The sequence below is a fragment of the Cyprinodon variegatus genome, unplaced genomic scaffold (assembly GCF_000732505.1).
Source record: "Cyprinodon variegatus isolate N-32 unplaced genomic scaffold, C_variegatus-1.0 Scaffold772, whole genome shotgun sequence".
Taxonomy (NCBI): domain Eukaryota; kingdom Metazoa; phylum Chordata; class Actinopteri; order Cyprinodontiformes; family Cyprinodontidae; genus Cyprinodon; species Cyprinodon variegatus.
The window spans coordinates 69,082-84,389 of NW_015151225.1; positions in this window are offsets into that span (position 1 = coordinate 69,082).

A 15,308-nucleotide genomic window follows, 5' to 3' on the forward strand; every position below is an offset into this window, starting at 1 on the left:
GCTATTTTTGTGCGTCATTAAATTAGCATTTCTCGTCCACCTTGTAGAACTGATACTTTAGTGAATCAAAGTGCCTTTTTTATAGAAAGATCCATGTCGTACACCGAAAAGAAAACATAGATGATTTTGAATCAGCCTTTAGAAAGGGTATTTTCTCAATCATGATTATATGTCTGTTAAGTGTAAATTGGCAGTTATTGTAGAGAAATGTAGTGGGTGGTTTCAGTCACCAAATATATACATAGCAACAAGCTGCAACCTCACAGATCCTCAATTTAACCCTGAACAGACTGAGGATGGCAATGACGCACAGGCCTTCCCCAACACCATCTTATCCATATTCATAATAAGATTTAACAGTGTATAATTATAATTTTGACGCATGCATGCAAGAAAAATGAAAAGATATGCATTAGCATACTGATAAAAGGCTATAGGATTTCAAAATGAAATTTATGTCATTTCAGAAATGATGGCCAGAAAATTGTAATTGATGCAGTATAGGGTGGATAAACAATACAAATAAATGCTCTCTTCCAAGGAATGAATTTTTGTAAAATGTTCTAAATATTTGACCAGCATAATACCTTAAATTATCCATTTGAATGAAGGTTCTACAACGTGACTTTATTCGAATAAATTCTATTAATTTGTGTCTTCCTGATGTCTTTTTAAAGGTTGTTTTGTACTTTTCTCAGTTTCACAGGAAGTAATAGCACTGTAGAAAGGCGACAGCTGGCAGTGACAGATATCAGTCCACTAAACCCAAATAGAAATCCAATAAGGGCGCTGACGTCAATGGCCAAGTTCAGAAGGCACACGCTGATTGAATCAGTGGAGCTTCTGTAAAATAAACACAGTATCTCTGTTTAGCACTGCACTTATTGTTGTGATAATGACTAGCCTCAGGCTGCTGCAACTCTTACCTGGTTTCTGGAATGAGAATTAAACTGGGCCAAGCTCACTAGGGAGGATGACTAAATTATTCATGAAAAGTCCTCAGATCAAGTCGGTCATTTATATGCTGGGGGTATCCTCTTTAAAGGAAAAATATTGTTTTCATTTAGCAGCTCATGGAAATTGCAATCTGCTGAGAGGATGAATATAGAATAAATTATTTGACCAAACCAAAAGTAATAATGATGCCATAAATTGGTGCAAGAAGGATTTTTTTCATTATTTAGCATAATAATTTGTTTTAGATACAGAATAAGAACATATCTAAAAACCAATTTGAAACACAAGCTTCTTATCATTCAACAATTCCTGCTACCTTTTTGTCTGATTAATACTGTGTTGCATCTACACATAATCTTTACATAATCTGTCCATCTGTTACTGATTACAGATAACATATTTAATTATTAATTGGAAGACTTGAACATCTTTTCCTATTTTGGGGGGCTTTTAGCTCCAATAACTTCTTCTCTGTTTGAAATTGATCTGCTTGTCCTTACTCAGTAACCGCCCTGATAGCTTCTATTGTCTCATTCTGACCGTCATTTCTTAGATTTGATGAAATAGAATATATATTAAACAGAAATGCCCCTTGATATGGCAAATTAAGGGTATTCACGTGTGCCTTGCAAATCAAATATGCAAATAAAAGCACACAAACACACACACCTAAAAAAACTCTGAAAATAAAAAATAAAAAATTAGAAGATATGCTATAGCAAAGGAAAACCCACACGGAAAGAGAAACGCTGTGCTCTTATTAAAACTTTAATACTCAGATCAAATAAAAAAAAAAAAAGAACTTTTCAAGACAAAGAACAGCAGCACAACAGAAACTGGTATTGATGTACAAAAAGGCTTATTGAGCATATTAAAACTGCATAAATACCATCACTGTTGTAAAACACTCATAGGGTCTGTTGGAAGCAGAGAAGATTATAAAGTGTGATGGCAGCTGGGAGAAAGGATCTCTGTTAGGGTCCTTTTGAACCTATGTTGCAGCAGTCTTTCACTGGAGTTCTGTAACGGCTTCATGCAAGGGGTGGCAGACATTGTCCAACCCTCATGTGATTGTAAGAGTTCATCACTCCCCTTCTACCTTCACAGATCCTCCTGTTTTTTTTTTTTTTGTTTGTTTTTTTATCATGGTTGCTGCCTGGTTCCCACACATTTTGTTTTCATCTTGCAGCTTGGTATTTACCCTACCGGTAGAGCAGACAACATTCACAATGTTACATATTGGTGGCCACCTATATGTAACATTGTGAATGTTTCAAAAAACTTCTATAAGAACTACACTTTTTTCACATCTGTAACTGGATTTTCTGTAACACAGAGCTTCACAAAAGCTTCCCTTGCGTCCAGTATCTCTAGCTATATGGTGTAAATATTAGGAAGCTTTTAAAAGTGTCTCAATACAAATAAAGCTTCAACTATGATACTTTGTGCAGTGATTTAGTTTACATTGAATGCTCTTTTTATTACATATTTTTTCTACAGCATTAACTTTTATCCTCTGGAATCATCACTAGCCACTTATATCTGGAGGGAAAACTAGTGCCTATCGTCAGTGGTCATTGGATGAAGCTGCTTGAGACTGGTCACCAGTTCATCAATAATATAAAGACCCACAAGATTAACGACCATGCACGTAAAACTAACAGTCACATGGTTTTTGAATGGTGGGAGGAAGAAGAGATCCCAGACAGAACACATACATGCACGGGGAAAACATACAAACTCCATGCAGAGAGTTCTTGGGCCAGGAATTGAACCCAGGAAGGCAACCGTGTTACTAACTACCATAGAGTTTTTAATGATACCTGTGGCCAAAACCCAGAACTGCTCATTCTCTTATATTAGATTTAACAAGGATTCTTTTTTACTTTTTTCACCTTACCTAACCTTACGTTGCGATCAGAGTTGAGCTGGACGCTCGCTTTTGAATATCCACCTAATTTCTTGAATACAATTTCTGAATATAACATTTAAATTTTTTGCTAGTTCAGAACCATTTAAAATGACACCACATTCGCCGAACAGCACAGGAACTTCTGACCCAAAGTAAATTAAGACAAATGGATCGCAAGCTGATAGATACATCGGTGCTGAATCACTGAGGTGACAGTGGTGTTTCAGTTGTAAAATTGTCAACATACAATTAATGATAGGAATTTAGGTAATTCAGTTAATAACTGCCTAATCATAAAACTAAAATACAGGTGCAAAATAAATAATATAATGGTGTAATAATATAGTACTATTGATTACTGTGAAATCCTTGAATTTGTTACTGTGCTGCTGTAATATTACAGACCTGGTTGTGATATTACAGTGTTTTTTATTGCAGAACTTTACTGTAAAATAAAAATTTAATGTTGTAACATCCAAGGAGATGGAAGTCTTTACAGGTATTCATGGGATATTAAAGGAAAATTATTTACTTGGGGAGGGATGGCCTAGTGGTTAGAGCAGTACTCTTGTGCTCTTAGAAGGTTGCAAATACCCACTTCGATCCCCACAGCCTGCACTCTGGGTCCCTGAGCAAGACCCTTAACCCCACACTGCCTTCCGGCACAGTGGCAGCCCACTGCTCCCCAAGGGGATTGGTTAAATGCAGAGGTAAATTTCTCCAACGTGAGATGAATAACGTTCAATTATTATTATCATTAAAACAAGTTACTGTGAAAAAATACTATTAATCATAATTGAAAGCTGGTCATTTCTAACTGTGTGGACTTTAGATGGATTAGAACATCTTGCAAGAATCTGCTTATTTCAAAGATAAAATAAAGTTTATCTTTTATGAACGCACAAAAATGTTTAAATTAGAACACCCTTTAATTTGGGTTTACTAAATATATTTAGAAGTTACAAAAATACACATTGACAAATAAATACACATATCAGACACCAATCAATTGATTATAAGGTTGCTGAACATATACCAATGCAGCTTTAGCTACAGTGCAAACTCAAAAGCAAAAGTGTGAGTAAAACTACGGCACATTGTATTTATCAAACAGAAAACATTGTTTTTTGTTTTTATTTATCAGTGTAAAATTAAAATATTGTTTAAAAAAGCACCATATAATCAATAGGTGGCAACAATACTAATGTATTGTCAAAGAGATTAAAAGGTTTCTGTGTAGATTTATTTGCATCAGAAACATGACATCCTTCAAATATATTATCACCAGAAACATTTTGCACAGTGGAAGCATGTTCTTGTTTAAAGGGTCCGCAACAAACAGTCAGGTTACTTCCTGAGGCTTTTGAAAAAGGGATAAGCTATCACTGATCATGTAGGAAAGAATTCCCCCAACAAGCATCTTTGATCTGCTTTCATCTCCTGTTTTTGAGAGACCAACAGGAAGCTGTTGATGCTGTGTTTAACAAGAAGAGACCAGGGAGCTTTTCCAAACCTCTAATACCTGTTTCCGCTTCAAAAGTCCTCTCACCTTACTCTTTCCTCAAAACAACTGCTTTTGAGCTTATCAATCCTGGACATTTATATTTTAAAGATTTAGAAGGCGTGTTTATTGTGTGGTAATGAACTGTGCGAGTTTTGTATGTCAATGGGTGAAATTATTGGGCTTCAAAACAGCTTTTCTTTTATTTGGCTTAAAAGTATAGAGGATGATCTTTTATTTCCACATAGAACATTTAAATAAGTGGTCCTCCTAATTTTCAATCATTCTGGTGATATTGTTACGTAAGGCCATCCTACATGCCTTCCCGTAAGCAATCTTTTTTTTTTGCACAGGCGCACTTTAAGGCATATATGTGTGGTAAGCTACAGGTTCAGACAATCATTGAAGCTTACCTTTCTCCCTGCAGTTCTTTAAAAATGGGTCATAAGAGAAAAAGTGTCTACAAAGTGTAAAGAAAGGCCTGAAAAGAGGCAGCTATAACCCAGAATGCTTCTCGCAAAGCAGTATAAGATTTACCGTCACAGCGGCCCGCTGGCGAAATAGGCTGTAGCTACCCAACAGTAGAAACTAATAACAAAGATGACACAGGCACCGTGCAGAGGAGGAAGAGTTACGTGTTACAGTAGTCCCCACTACATGGACACAGTAAGCTTGTATGAGCTATGAGAACAGCAAATTTTAAACAGAGTGTGCACGAGGACTCATGCAAGCTTTTGCACGTGCAATTTTTCTTTAAGTAGAGAGGATGGGTCTTTTAGAAAAGTGCCCTTAAATCCTCCACAATACGTTTAAGAGTTGCATGTTTTGGTATGACATACTGAATACTTTTTCAAGAAAAAAAACAAAAACCCTTCATTCATTAAAACTCATGATAAGGATAGATTGAAAATATGTGAGCTTTTTAATCTTTTATTTAATAGAAAAGACTCCCTTTGAATACCTAAATGCTAAATACACATAATTTGCTATCCAGCATCTCAAATAAAATCTCAGGTTAGACGGGTTTAATTCATAAGTCATTTATGAGTAATTTTCAAGAGTTTTGCATTTAAGTATTGCAAGTAGTATTTGCTTTAATGTTTCCCTTACTTTACTGTTATTGCCAGCAGCGAGGACTCTTTTACTCTCCTTGCACCAGCAGTAAAGGCTTTTAGGAACATTTTCACACAAATTGGATACCTTGAGGGAGTCATGGTCTATATCTTAAATGCTTAAGAGTTTATATTGCTTTAAAAGCTAATCTTTAACATGTTAATTTTATTGCACCCTGCAGGAAATCAGCAAAATTAAACATTAAGTGATTATCAATTACATTTAGAAAAATAAAAAGTAATATGATATGAAATAATATCAAATCTCGAACTGATAAACACAGTATTTATTTATTTATTTCCTATTATTTTTTTATTGTTTTTATTTATTGCTCCACACCAATATGTAGTCACATTCTATACCAAATACTTTTTATCATTTTTTACACATCTGTCCCCATTTCCCATAAGTTTCTCTCTCTTTTTTTTTTTTTTTATCTCAAAAGTGCATATTATACATTTGGACCGTACCTATCCTGTAGATTGATTTAATTGTACATACATTTGTCATTACTTATTGCAGTTTGTTTTTCTTGCATTTAGCCCTGATTCCCATTTGGGCATTTCTGATCATCAGGTATCAGAAATGCCCAAATGGGAAATGCTTGTAAATGCTATTTATTCCCACTGCAACCACTGGATGTATCTTGCATTTATACAATGGATGCATGCAGGGATTTAATAACTTTTACTTGAAATATGAGCAGCTGTTTGCAAACTGACAGTGATACTGGTATAAAACATCCATGTGCAGTTTTGACATTTGCACAGGAGAAAAAACAAGTCGAAGTACAATCAGACAAAAACTGCAAAATTCTGAAATTACCAGCTCTCCTCTTTAAGCTCATGGAGTTGATGTCAGTTTGAATGCAGTTCCCATTTTTCAAAACATGCGACCCAATATTTTGCAAAGCAGTAAAATAAACACAGACATAAAATAAACAAGAAGGATCCACAACACAACCTTAGATGAAAAGCATACTACAATAAAAATGTCTTTTTGCAAAAGAACATAGGTGAAGACGAATCATGGTTCCACATCATCCCTGTATTTTAAGTTTAGACGAAGAAATTACTTCTCTGTTGGGAACACTTGCTTTCCTGTGGATTTATGGGTTGCCTGCAGTGTCACCAGGTTTAATCACAAGGTTCCTTTCAGGGCTCTCTGTGACTGTTATTTTGATTTTATTTTATTTTTATTTTGTGATTTCCTACAGGCGCCTTGAAGGGCAAGAGTAGCTTTCTGGCTTGCCTACAGGAAATCCTTCAAACAATGGAAAAGTCACTGAAGGATTTGACGTCCGGAAAATCCTTCTGACAGCTAAACCGAATGAAGATTTTTTTTCTCTCATTTCAAGTGCACTCAGCGCTCATTCTAATAGCTTCGGTGAGCCGGTGCTTCCAAGCAAGTGATTGCTGTAGGTGTTAATTTTCTGTAGTTGCGGCCTCCCTTAAAATGTTATTGACGTCAATGGAGTTAAAAAAAAAAAAAAAAAACGCCAGCCTCAACATTTTCTCCCAGACCTTTTCATTGCTATTCAGACACAAATTATGTGTGCACAAGTGAGCAGTCACACACACGCGTGCACACTAACACACATGCATTGATGAGAAAAAGCAAAATGAGGGGGCTGATTATGGTTATTGAACACAATGACAATATGAACGACAGCACTTCAAAGGCTTGAGCTGAAACAGACGTCATTGAAATCAGATGGTGAAAAGACACGCTGGGAATGAAAGGCAAAACCAGCTGAAAAAAGTCACAGATGTAATTAATTGTTAAATGTGAAAAAGGGGTTTTACAACAGGCACTGGATACTAAGATGCAATCAGTAAAATCAGACATGGACAAAACGGTTGCTGTTGATTTTCTGGAAAAATTCAAATGTGCACAATTTTACACACAATCCAACAAAAAAGTTTAATTGGTACACAGTGTTAGAAAAAGTACAGACATGCATCTTTTAGTTTATATAGAAATATATTTTATAAAATCAAGGCAATCTTGTAATGCATTTTGTAATGCATCCTTGCTTCAACAATTATCAACTTCAATGATGTTAATGGCAAATTACTTTTTTAAAGGATTACTGGATCATTTCTAAGAAATTAATGTCTGATATTGAATGTATTTCTTAAATAGAGCCTGTCTGATAATATAGAATTTCCTCAATATAACCCCTTAATAAAAGCAAATTTAAAAAACAGACGGTTAAATGATTGGTATTTAACTACTTCAGAAGGTTTACCTAGCTTAGAGACACCAACAAACTAATGTTAAAACAATTATCCAAAAAAGGGAGAACATGAAGAGGTGGATTGTTGAGGTCTCTCCTTGGTGGTCACAATAAACCCAAAAACAAGATTTAAGAAATTGACAGACCTCCCCTATTTTTTTGACGTGAGTTTTTCTAAGGTTGTTGGTATCGGTCTCCTTACCTGAAGTGGAAAGTAATCATATCACCATGATTTTGTTGTTTATAAATAAGTCCTTGGTACAGTTGGTTGCAAGTAGGCTACAAATGCGCAGTAGACGATTCAACGAGCTGACAATACACGTATGATGCAAACTACAAAATACGCAAAAACAAACTAAAATAAATGTATTAGGAAAAGGCTGCAGAGATACGTTGTTGTAATCATATATATTTATCTATCTATCTATCTATCTATCTATCTATCTATCTATCTATCTATCTATCTATCTATCTATCTATCTATCTATCTATCTATATGGGAAAGTTTACCGTTCAGCTGCATCCCCCCCCCCGACTTGAAAAAACTCAGCAAATAGACTAAATGGTTAGTGTTTCATTAGTTCAGGTCTGTGCATTTGCAATGGGATTGAATAAAACAGTGGGCATGTTTACATCATTTAGTGGGTGAAATAATTTTACATTTTCAGGAAATTACCAGCCTCCCAGACCCTGGCAACCCCGTGGCATCAAGATCTCGCTGTCAGTATTCCGCAATAAAAGCACAGGTGAAACATCATGGACTGCAGCTAAATTGTTCTCTAAGAACAACTTTTGAACCGCGTTGGAAGTACATACATTTTTGGAAAAGCCCTGGCAAAAACAATCAATTTTGGCTCAGGCAGAGCTCCGTCTGGATGGCGGTCGTTCTCGGCAGATCTTGCTTTTAAATCTGCATTCCGAAAAAGTTAAAAAAACAAACCACTGGACTTGTTTCCAAGTTTGCAGACGTTTCGCTTCCCATCGAGAAAACTTTCTCAATTCAAAATGTCTGGAGTAGTGTTGAGTTCCAGGCTTATATGGTAGCCCAAAGATTGAGATGACGGTGGGAAGGAATCAAATCTATTGCTGCATTATAGGTTTTTGAGAGCTGAAACCTGGGTCCACTCCCTCTGTTTAAGATTGGTGTTTCTCTCTTGTAAATCTATCTGTGCAGAAAATGCACGGATCCAAAGCAGTGCTGGAGGTCAGGGAGGACAACGAGCAGTGTTTCTAAGAATAAATATATATTTATTTTCTTTTAAAGCCAGCTGAAAAAAACTCTTTACAGTATTCATTATTTCTTTCTTTGCAAACATTATTTTTTCTGTATTCTATTTTAACTAAAAAAGCTTGACCTACAACCAGTCCGGACAAGTTGCATCCAACACAATCTTTCTCTGTTCCAGTGATTGCTTTCGGTTTAGCATCTTTGGTAGCTTTCTTTTTGGTATCTTTTCATATTGGGAGTTGCTTTTTGTATCTGCTGTGCCACCCCCAGCTGCGGGGGTGATACATATCAGCACAGTTGGTGCCTTCAATATTTCTTTCCATCTTTTCAAAGTTGAAGGGACCACTGGGATGGTTTGCTTGCTATAAAGTGTGCTGCATTTTATGAGGTAGAAGAAAAAAACACTGCGGCCACCAGGCCTGGAACTGACCACCAGGCATTTAGGAATGCTCTTTAATCTCTTGGTGGCCACCTTGCCCCTGGGTCATGTTGCAATCTTCATGCAACTTGCAGACACCAAAAATATAGATTTTTAAAAATGAACAATAACTTTTTAGGTTATTTACAAAGTTTTAGGGCATGTGTTTTACTGTAATTTGGTGTTGTATTTATTTGGGACATTAGAGAGATGTTTGTCTGTGTAATGCACAGACGTACCACCATTGTTGTAATGCAGTAATGTAAATGACATTTTGCATAAAATTATAGCAGTTTGTTGACATAAAACCTCTATTGACAAGAACTGCTCCAATACCTTCATATAGGAGCAAGTTTGCAAAGGTATTGAAATTAATAGCTTTTGTTAGCACCCAGTTGGCTTGGAGGTTGATTTGAACAAATCTTTAAAAGGCAGTTTGCTCCTTGATGTTCTTTGCAGAGTGCCAACATTCAAGCATTCAGTTTAGTTGCTGATTTAAAGTCTATACATTTATGTTGTCTATCCATTAAATGATTTTGCGTAATCAGTTCATCAATCTCCCTCATTACTTGGCCAGAGAAATATTCTTTTGGCTGACTGGTCAGCATGCTGACTTTCATCTGGGAGTCTGTGAGATTGAATCCCACCTGGACCATCTGTTGCGTAGTTTTCCACATAAGTATTATCTGGGGATAATATTTAATATTACTCATAAATAAGCCACTACCCTTTTCATGTGATACATTTGCACGGGGATACCTGAAGCCAGAGGTTTTGCTAAAATATACTGACATCCCCCACAGATCCTCTTTTCCTCCATTTTAAAACCTGATTCTGGGCATATTTTATTTTCTACATTGTACAAAAGTATTCATTCAAGCTGCACACCTGAAGGAAAATGCTTGGCCTGGGGTTTATCTTACCAATGTCTGAAGAGCTGTTTTTCAATATGAGATGTTTTGCAAAGGGAGCCAGAGGTCTTTGAGTTCAAGGTTGTCCAACATCCGCCCTTTTGTTCCAAACCATCTGCAACTTGTTTTGGATAAATTGCATGTACATCACTCATAGCGGTTTGTTTGAGTGTTAAGTCGTTGAAATCCTTTGTCTGACTACAACAGACAGATCATTGGCAAGACCGTATATGTTCTTCCTTTGCAAGGATTAATAAATGCTTTTTTGTATGGAGACAACTTATCTCTTTCTTGTTGAATAAGACTAAGACTTTTTTTTTTTCGGTAATATGTTAATGCGGTAAGTATTGATTTTTATCACACACTGTGATTTATGATTTCGACCACCTTTTGCATTCTGAAATAGTCCAACCCTTCAGCCTTTTCTTTTTGGAGGTTGAGCACGGGACTAATTCTCATTTCTTTGCTGCTTTTGCATCTATCTTTGCTTTTCTTTTTATTTACTTAAAGGTGTTTTATATTGGTTCAGTAAGGGATAACTAAATGGGAAAACATGCCTTTCTATTCATTTCTGTTGTCTATTAAAAAACTTCAGATGTTCTTTTTATTTCTCTCTTTGCAGTCAGGTATTAAAAAAAACTTTTTCACTTTTCCATTTTAACAGTTTTGGTTAGATTTGGATTTGTTTTACATCAATGTTTTCAGAATGCCACACACACAAGGAAAAAAATCTTGCTTTTTTGAGACAGAATTTTTTTTTCCTTTTCATCTATGGTACCTAGTGTTCTGGAATGACAATAAAACAAATTAAACCAAATAAATAGCATAAAATAATATGTTTCAATCAGATAGTTACAAGTCTCTGCTCCAAAAACATCCAAATCAGTCAATCCATAAGAACCACAAATTAAAATGCCTAAGCATTTTATTGTCTTTTGTTATTTTTTTTTTTTTTGAGGTGGAATGCTTTTATCAGAATTTGTATTTCACCAGTTTGTGTTCACACATTTTAGCAAGTATTTGACTTAGTCATAAGGACATACTGACTCCACCTGATTGAGTCAACGATGTTGCTGCAGCAAGACTGACCTCACACAGTTTTCATGACGCACATTCACCTTAAAAAAAGGGGGGATAAAGCTATGATTGCAGAGGCAGAAAGCCAGATAAACAGCATGAGCAGCAATCCATGCTATGCTGGATTAGAGGAGCACAGCAGAGCAGAAATCTTGATTTTTTTTTTTATCTGTGCAGGTGGACAGAACCTCAACATTGCATGCCAAATCATTTTTATTGTTTTCTCTAGCCTTATAACTGGATTAAAATATGAATTGGAAATTATCATTACTGACAGGTTAAAATGTAAAGCAAACAGCAGGGGCTTTTTTATGTCTTTTCAGTTACTTGTTTTCTGACTGACACAAATCCTTCATCAGGCCAGGTCATTGATATGGAACAAACTCCAGGAGAAGCTGCGTCAGTGAGTGAGAACAAACCACTCAGACATCTGATTGATTCCACACCCTTCTGCACACTAATGCTTATGATGAGCATGCATTTGTCCACTCCAGCCCACCCTGTAGAAAAGCACTGGCACACTTCTCTGGACACAGCAGATAGCCGGAAGCGATTGCCAAATTAGGAATACCGCTAATAAAACTCTAATTACTCTCCATTAAGTGCCAAAATGCTGCCTGTGTGTTGGAACTTTACAAAAAAACTGTAACTGAACTTGATGTATGGAGAAACTCTCAGCTTTTCAGTCATGTTGCCATAGTGAGGATTTGTGAGAATAAATTGATTGAATCTAATATGAGGAAAATAACTGTGAATGCAGCAGGGCATGAAAAAAATATATCTGAAAAAGATCCAGAATACAAATGCACACAGACTGCCAAACAAATAAGTTTATATACTTTAAACACACAAGAGGCAAACACTAGGCTGGTACTTAAGGCAGAGACGTCATTCTTTGGCAGTGTTTACTGATTGAAAAAGTATTCAAACCCAATGCAGCCATAAATTAGTCAATATGTTGCAGTTTATTCATTTAAGATGCCTTTACAAAGAAGGTTGTCAAAGATGGTGTACTGTATGTGGTTATGGACCCAAATGCAGAGTAGAAGGAGGCCGAGATGAATCTTTGCTGATTTGATCAAAAAGGGCAACAGAAAAAAAATACAGGAAACCAAAAAACAAGGAAAACACACATGAGGAACCAAGTAACGACGAGGAACCAACACTGTGAACCTGCACAAATGGGAGACTGAACAAAGACTAGGCTGATCACTTGTCAAGGAGCAGCTGTAGACTGAAGCATCTACAGTAGAAGCTAGGGGAAAGGAGATTGGCACAAGGGGGCAACAGAGAGCAACACAAAAAACAACTACAAAGACACATAATTAGAGTGAAACAAAAAACTTAAAAAGAAACCTAAAAAAAGGACAGAACTCTTACAAAGCTGTATCTTAATCAGATTTGATCAAATTGAATTTGTTTGAAATTCATGTATAAGGGCGCATGGGAATTCAGAAGCAAATCAGTGAGCTCATATTGGTTGTAATTTACACACCAATAAAAATGTAATCCTTACAATGGAAGTAATTTCCTATATAAGTTATTATTCAATTCAGTTCACTTATACTTTATTAATTCTCACAGAAAAGAAAAAAAAAACTCACAAAAGACGGAAGCCAATTAGAGAAATTTTATTGCAATAACTTTTTATGACTTTGGCGCTCAGACCTTGGCAGGGTATATTAACAATGAAATTTACTTTAATTATATACATGAGCTGCTGAATTAGAACAGGGAGAATGTTGGGTAGCTGGTTGAGCTGTTGATCTGAAGGTCTTTTAAGCTGGACTCTGGGTGCTGACTGGATTACAAGGAGATGGAGTTGAAGGCTATTTAGCTGCTTCATTGACGAAAGAGCCTCTGATTGCATGAGGGTCTCTTGATTTGACTTTCTTTTTCCTGTTGTAATGTCAACAGGCACTGGGATTTTTTTTTTTACCTGCACTTAAAAAAATAAGAGGAAAGGTTTCCATGCATTAAGACATATGCCTGCAGAGTTGTCATAGCACCCATAAAGGCTGAAGCAATAGAAAGTTGAAGTTATAATTACTGTAATTAGTTTGCACCAGAAATCTTAATTGTATGCTGCAAATCAGAATAATTGTTTTCTTTTTTTATTGCATCCTCCAAAAGCAATGTCTTCTATAAATTACCTCTTCTGTCGGTCATTGATTGTGATAACCTGCATGATCAGCAGATATTTTTTGCATAAAATAGATACAACTCCTGATTACTTTAGATGCATGCTAAAACACAAAGTGCAAAACATTACAAATGTTTTATTCTTAAAATTTTTGCAATGAGAAAAAGATAAAAGGAAAATATCAGGTGAACCGGAAGCAACATGAGTGTAAGAAACTCAAACAACAGTTGTAGAGAGTCTCTCTGTTGTAATTACAACGGCTTGCAGTGGCCATCAGTGTCTGCTGGAGCCTCAGCTTCCGGCAGCAGCTCAATGCAGAATACTAATGCAGCAATTAGTGTAACCCAGCAACAGGAAGTTGGCTGCCCTTGAGGGTAGACGGGAGAATGGCAGTGAATACATCACTTTGATACTGACAGGCTCTAGTGGAGGCTGTCAGGTGGCTTAAACTCTCCTCTGAATTGATGGGAAGTCTGGAGCTGCAGAGGGTCACACAAACTGACATAAGCAAGGCAGGATTAAAGGTGCATGTCAAGGTCAAGTGCCTGATGATCATTAGAGGTTATGCTTAGGATAATAGAATAGGAAGATACTTCTAAATGCTCCTGCACTCATTAAAATGCTTCCTAGATTGGTTTTAAGGTTTTGCATGAAGAATAAAAGATTTTATATGAACAGTTTAATTAGAATTGTTTGCAGTTTTAATTAGCACATGGGAGAATTTATGCAGGACAATGAAAAAGATTAAGCAAATTTGCTAATAAACTGAGATAAAGCAATCTGCATTAGCAAACTAATAAAAAAGACCATGCATGTTTATTAAAGGATACAGGATAGCAAGCTGTTGTTATATCACTAGTAAGAAAAGGTTAGCATGATGAATAACACATTGTTGTAACAATGACAGTATGAGTGCATGTTTTACGTACTTGTGTGGGGAAATTGATACAGCGGTGGGTGTAGATTGTTTTTAAACTACAAAAACCCTCTTCATCATGCAGAAGTTTCAGCTGATCATTGTTTACATTTATGATGTTAAAAAAAAATGCTGAATTTAAATGAAATCCGCAAATGTTTTACCCTTTCCTCTCTTTTTAATAACAGAGAATTGCTTGAAGAACTCCATCAGAAAAAGACCATAATATGACACACATGGTCACCACCCGTTAGACAGAATGTGGCCTCTGAATGACGACTGACATCATGACGGAATCAACAGCTTGGACTTATAAATCTCTTCATCATTTATGTAAATGATCATCTTAATATCGGCAATATGAACTCTGCCTAGATCTATCGATTTAAGTTGTGCTTTCAACTTGATTTGTCCTCTTACACTGCAGCTTTGGATTAAGTAATGGGTTCCTGCATGGCTGAAGACATGGAAAAGATCATAACAAGTTAATAAACATACAGTCAAAACTTACAATATGTTTACACTGGTAAATTATCCAGAGTTTAACAGCTTTTTCAAAGTTTGCAGAACAGGAGAGCTCAATGCTGGAAGATTGGGGTTTCCCTCTAAATGCTAATATAATATCGGCCATTCAATTGGTCATTTCCTTTAAGTTCTCCAAAAAATGTCTTAAGATGATTTTAAGTAAGAAAGTGCATGTCTAAACCTCGCGTTTGGAGTCAGTTCTTCTTATTTCTAAATGTGCTTTCAGAGGTTTTTGGGGTGGCAGAGCTCTGCAGACAGACTGGTTTGGCTGCTAAGTTAGATAAAGCTAACTGGGTTAATGCTGTTGTAATGATACGTGATATGGGGCATTTGAAACTTCTGCTTTTCACAGTATTAACTTTGCCATG